The sequence below is a fragment of the Nannospalax galili genome, unplaced genomic scaffold (assembly GCF_000622305.1).
Source record: "Nannospalax galili isolate Female #2095 unplaced genomic scaffold, S.galili_v1.0 scaffold565, whole genome shotgun sequence".
Lineage (NCBI taxonomy): Eukaryota > Metazoa > Chordata > Mammalia > Rodentia > Spalacidae > Nannospalax > Nannospalax galili.
In genome coordinates this window covers 37,578-44,718 of record NW_008352729.1, presented here as the reverse complement: position 1 = coordinate 44,718, position 7,141 = coordinate 37,578, and positions in this window count along the sequence as shown.

Sequence of the window (7,141 nt, the reverse complement as noted above, 5' to 3'; positions counted from 1 at the left end):
TTAATTATGAATAATTTTAAATATTTTCCAATATTTTTAATAATGAAAATTTCAAAATCCTTTCTCTTTCAGGTTTTTGAAACTATAGGGCATTTTATTAATTTATTTCTTGAGTTCCTTTCCTCTTATGACTTGTTTTAAATATATTTTTCAAGGTTATATACTCCATAATTACAGGCAATTTAAAAATAGAAATTTTTTGTGAATAAAGATGTACCAAATAGAATATTTTTGTAAGATATTAAGTTGGAGATTTGGGGAGGTTCTGTTCATTTAGACTAGCCTGGGAGCTAGAGCAGGATAGAAAGTGGAAGGCAGTAAATGAGCCCAAGAGAAGCCAGGGATAAGTACATGATTCTCTCTCTCTCTCTCTCTCTCTCTCTCTCTCTCTTTCTCTCTCTCCATATATATACATATATACATATATGTGTGTGCATGTGTACGTGTATGTGTGCATGAACTGTGAGAGAGAGGGGAGAGATAAGAGAAGAAAATTCACTAGCTGTTGTGTGTAAACTAGCTGCACTTCCTGCACTACACAATTTTTTGTAGTTCCTCATAAACCCCATCTTCAGAAAACCATTTCTAGTATGATTTTTATAATGAAATATACTGAGACTCAATAACCACAGAAACTCTGACAATTTTCACTTCATGAAACATAAGCACAATTTTTCTTAACTGATGTGGCATTTTTATTGAAACTATTGTCTATTGTTGGCAAGTTACTATAGCCTGTCCACAGGACTGCATGCATTATGTCATGTATGTTAAGGCCTGTCAAAGTCAAATTTGTCCCTGGGTGTGAGTTCATCCACTGGAGCCTGTTCAGCCTGTCTAGTGTCACTCCCCTAAAGATCAACTCTCCGTCACCCAGTGCCTAAAGCTCTTCATCAAAGTTCACTCTCAGTTGTTAAAAACTAGAGGTTTCCCACTCTCAGATTCCTTCAGGGATGAAGACTGTGTGGCACACTAAGCATTCTTGCCTCTTGTATGCAAGGACTGGTGCCTGAAGTCTGTTTTGCTGTGTCTGACTATGATGTCTGTACTATGAAATCACTGCAGTGTATCTAGATAGGAAATGACTATTAATTTGTAAATGAGTTTCTATTAACCACTGTAGAGAAAACTTTTGTATTGTATTTAATTTGAAAATTGAAACTATGATTTCGTGTTCTTTTTTTGAGCCAGGGTCTCCCTATAGCCCCAGCAGGCCTGGAACTCACTTGATTCCAGAGATTTGTCTGCTTCTACTTCTGAGCACTGGGTGCCTGCACCACCATGCCTGGGCTGTTTTTATTGTATCTTATTTATTAATTTTTAATTCCAATATATTATGAACTAAAATGTATATCAGTATAAAAAGATCATATTTACCTTTCAATGTCAGTTAATGTTTTTTGCTTCTCAAAATAGGGCACTTAAGTTAATAGAGAGATAAATTAAATGAAGTCACATGAAATACAAAGGGTATTCCGTCAACCTTCAAGGTACTCTGTTGCTTAAAAGCATAAAGTGCCCTTCCAATAAATACAGTTCTTTCCACTCCAGGGACTTCTTCTGCCTAGACATTTAGATTTCTAATTAAGAGGACCTCTTTATTGTCTGCTCATTCCTGTTTATTTTATTCTCAGGGTGCTCTTGTCTACTCTGGTAAAATGTAGTCTGCAGACACTCCTTGGGGAATGCAAAGCACCATGTTCTAAACAGACATGAAAACGTCTGTTTGGAACTGTTCAAAATTGAAATCATGACAATTACTACCGATCCCACAAAGTTTATAACTGTTGCCTCAACTATTTTAAGGTTACTATTAGAAACTTCTGTTCCTAGCAGGCTGAGCTCTTAAACATGTTTTTGTCATTTGTCTTGTCCAGGATAAAGAGTTATCTGACCCACAATACTGAGTTACAGTAAACTTCACTAAGAGAAGATGAGAATCTGTGATAAGTTGGCTGAAATAATGGAAAAGTCACCCGAAAAGGAGGCTGTGTCTGCCAGGCTCTAAATGTGACAAGTACTTCTGCTAGATAGTTTGATGATCCTTAAATGATGTCAAATTTTAATGTCATTAAAGTGATACTGGTTCATTTTATTCATCAGTGGCCGCTCATAATTCTGATCGTCAATACAGAAGTGTTCCACAAGAACTCCCACAGTACTCCACAGCAGAACGATTTGGAAATTTAAATTTTAGTTCAGGAGGCAGATGCAGAGATTATGGAAATGAAACCTGAAGGACAGAGTGTCTTCGTGTGAGAATGTTACGGTGGTCAGAACCCAGGACAGTGAGCTGCCAGCAAGGAATGAACGGCTTCAGGTGTGTGTATACAAGTCAGCTGAGTTGGGAAGAGTTTTAAGCAGTCACAATAAAGAATAGGTAGAGAGAACTTCTCATAGTACAGAATAAAACAACCCTGAAACTTGGAAAATGACACAAATACAAATAAGAATTGTACAATAATGACAGTATAACAACTTTATAAGTTGTGGATATTTCAAATAAAATGATGTATAATTGAGTAGTATTCCATGCAAAAATAGTTATTAATAATTCAAAGTATAACCTAACATACAGAATAATAATGTACACAATAAAAACATACAAAATAGTATACAAAATAAATATTTAGAGTAAGAAACAATTAAATCATTCAATTTGAAATTAATAAAGAGAATCTATGACTGATTTTTAAAATATAAAACACAGAAACTCAAGGGAAACTGTATGACATTAAATAATGCTGCAGGGTAACAGAAACAAGTTTCAAACCAAGGTTGAGTAGCTGTGAAATGGGAAAATGCAAATTATGCTTAAAATAAAAAGCTATCCTTTGGGCTGGAGAGATGGCTCAGCAGTTTAGAGAACTGACTGCTCTTGCAGAGGATGTGGGTTTGATTCCCAGGACCCACAGTGCAGCTAACAACTGTCTGTAACTCCAGTTTCAGAGTATCCGACACCCACTTCTGACCTGTGTGAGCACTACATGACACGGTTGCACCTAACTACATGCAAGCAATACATCCATATACATTAATTTAAAATAAATAAAATATAAAAAATTATCCTTATTAACAGAATTTTATATATCAATGAAGCGTGGTTTAATAATTAGTCCATTAGCAAAAGAAATTAATTCATAGAAAAGACAGGAAATTATCCTATAATCATTGGGATATACACTTGAACTCATAATATATTAATATTTATAAATGTTAATGGATTTTAAATAATCTAAATCATTTTCCTTTTCATTATAAGAATTCTGCATGTGAAAGAAATCTGACATCTTTGTCTAATTTCACAACATGTTTATTCCTTATGTTAATCAATAAATTGTAAATGCATATGAATTCAGGCAATAATAATATGTTTACATTAAAAGAGAGCAAATTTTTTGAAGTCATCATATGGCCTGTCTGTCTCTCACTTAGACTTGATTTTGAACATTTCTTTTGTTATTTTCTGTTTCAAATCTAACGTCAGCCTCTATGCAGCTGTCCATCTGCTTGAACTTTTGAGTGTGGGAACTAGGCCCCATAGAAATTATGTCTTCCGTGGGCATTGCATGACACAGGTGCACTTACCTACATGAAGGCAACACACGCATATGCATTAAAATATAAACAATAAATAAAATAAAAAAATAAAAAAAATGAAAAATAAAAAAAGAAATTATGTCCTCCATATCCAGATTTACTGTTACTTGCAAAGGGAATTCTGGTTTTTTTGTGGCACAATTTTCAACTAGAAATAGAAATTATTTATTGTGATTTGCTGGTATATCCATCAAAAAATAGGAAAAATGGTTTTAGAAAAAAATAAGTGTTAATTATGACTTTCTTGGAACTAAAAACAACACTGTCTGAATTGGTTTCATTCAATAATAGTAAGATGTAAACCAACCATGATTCTCTATGTTTTGATTGTAAATATCCAACCAATATATCTATACCTATATTATATGTACCTCAACCTAGGCATTTCCACAGTCTTTTAATTTTATAAATATACATAAATCTAATGACCATTTATACATACAATTACATCTTTCTTTACTCAAAGTGTTTTATTCAACATATGTTTTGCTGTTTGTACACTTTGATTATTCTTTGTTTCCTTTATGAAATTATGACATGTCATTTTGTCATTTCGATGGCTAAGTATGTGACTCATTGGTTCATGTGCTCTGAACCCCTTTGATGAGCTACTCAGAGCCTGCACCACACTCCTTCACCATCTTCCCACTCTGGGACTAGGACCTAGGACTAGAAACTCTGCTCACACTGTCTGCTGAGCTAGATAGAACCTTACCATTTCTTCCCTGTTCTATACTCACAGTTCTAGATGTGATTGTTCACCTGGCACACTGGACCACACTGGAATCACCCTGGCCCTCCAATAAAGAAAATCAAGAGTGGGAACCTGAAGCACAGATTAAGACTCTATTCATATCTGATTACTACAACAATAATAGCAGAATCAAACTTCTACTCAGCAAAGACAGGTTAGAATTTCATATCACATGCACTACAAAAAAAAAAAGATGTTCAGATTCCTGACTTATATTGCAAGAACACAAATAATATGAAAAACCACGATAGTATCTCCCCCACCTAAACCCACTAGTCCTGTAAGAGTGTTCTCCAATGAGACCCATCTAGGAAACCCAGGAAACATAACGTCATACAATCATAACGTCATAATAATGTAGCAATCTTAAAAATGATCAAAGAATTCAAGGACTTTAAAGAACACACACAACTCAAGGAACTCAAAGAGGATAGGAAGAAATACCAGACTGAAGTTTAAGAAGATGCAAATATACAGCTGAAAGAAATGAAAAAGACAATTCAGAATCAGAAAATTGAATTCAGGAAGGAGACATATGGGGAAAATTCATGTTGAAATGAAGATGGAATTGAAAAGCTCAGTAAGCCAGTTACAAATGACAGGAGAGGGGCTGGAGAGATGGCTCAGCGGTTAAGAGTACTGACTGCTCTCGCAGACGACCTGAGCTCGATTCCCAACACCCACATGGCAGCTATGAACCATCCTTAACTCCACTTCCAGACTCCGACGGTCTCTTCTGACCTCCAGGTCATTGCATGACATGGGTGCACTCACATACATGCAGGCAATACACTCATACACATAAAATAATAAAAATAAGATAATACTTTTTAAAAAGAAATGATGGGAAAGTATGACAAGCAGAATGAGTCAAATGGAAACCAGACTATCAGGACTTGATGATAAAGTTGGAGAATTGGACTGCTCAGTTGATAAACAACAAAACACAGGAATGGTACGCGCAGATCATTACTAAGAGAATAATTACTTTCATTCTTCTCTTGGTCAGTTTTGAAATACCAAATTTTCTCATAAATCTAGGTTTTGATTTGAAGCATTTATGATGTGATAGATTTAAACCTTTTCAGGTCCAAATTTTTCCTCTGATTGACTTTTTAGAAGGAAATGCATTTTGACTCAAGCAGTTGAAACTATCAATTTTGATACTGACTAATGAATGAAAATATTTTCATAAATGAGGGAAACTAATCTGATACATTAAGGCAGGTAAACAAAGTAACAATATATAATTAAATAAAGGTCTAATTATGTGAAAAAATATTTAAGATGAAATCTATGCCAATGCATTAAAATTTCATGGAGTAATTTGCTCAAGCTCCTTGTAGCATCATAATATCCCAGGGTCCACACTATAGGGTTAAAAATCTAGTCAACCAGGTTACAGAAAAGAGGAAACCCATGTCTGTTCATGAAGAATATTTGGATTTGTGTAATAAGTAAACACAGAACTATACCATATTATGGGCCAGGACAGAATGTGTGGACTAGTCTGGTAATGAAGAAATATGATTCTTTAAACTCATTAGATAGCTCACATTTAACAGCAAGTACTTGCAAACCTAATATGTCATTGATAAAGTAACTTGATAAATAACAGCAAGTACTTGCAAACCTAATATCTCATTGACAAATAAAACTGCAACGCAATTTTATTAAAGTGAGCATGTCTTTGAAGAAGTGACTGTTCTGGTGGGATCCACAAAAGGACAAGGAGGAAATCTGGCACATTTGCTCTTTCTCCAGTCAGTGAACCTGACCCAAGATTCAAATGTTGAGGTTCACAGCTGATGGTACTGCAAAGGATTACAAATATTCATTCAGACTTCTATGAGTGAAAACAAACAAACAACAAACAAGCAAGCAAACAACAAACATGGGCATCTGGAGAACTTGGTCAAGTTTAGCTCTGAAAATAATGATAACATGTCTGCCTCAATCCATCTCCATTTTACTTTATGAGGCAGGGTCTCTCACTGAACCCAGAGACCGCATATTTGTTTACACTTGCTGGACAGCATCTCAGGGATCCATCTGACTCTCCTTGCCAAGTGCTGGGGCTGTAACTATGCACCTCTGTACCTGGCCTTTTACATTTGCTGGGAAAACAAATTCAGATCCTCGCACTTGTGTGGCAACACTCTACTGAGTAAGCCATGTTCCCAATTCCAACACAGGACACTTTTATGTGCACTCACAAGCTAATAGTTTCCATTATAAATCAAAAGCTTCCCTAACATGGAGAAGTTAATATATGATACAACATGTATGCACATGAAAATAATTATGTATTAGAATTTCTAAGCCTACTGAATATATTTAATATTATATTTACTTTTGAATATAATTTATGGATCTAGAATTAGACCTTTGATTATTCTTTTTAGAAACAGTGGTTTGGGGTCTGGAGAGATGAGTTGGTGGTTAAGCACTAGCTGCTCTTGTAGAGGACTCCCAGCACAGACATCATGATGGGATCTGGCTTTCTCTTCTGACCTCTACACTTACTGTATGCATGTGGTACACTTAAAAAGATGAAGAAAAAACATTTCTGTACATAAAATAAAAGTTAATAAGAGTAATTCTTTAAGATCTCTAGATAGGTTGACTAGACTCCAGTGGATGAACTTGCACTGAAGGGCATCTGGATACAAATGCTTGACCTGATAGGACTTGACATGCATGACAGAATGCATAAGGTCCAGTAGGGGACTCAGGGGCATGGATGGGTGAGGGGATATAACTTGATGAAGAACTATTGCGTGAAAT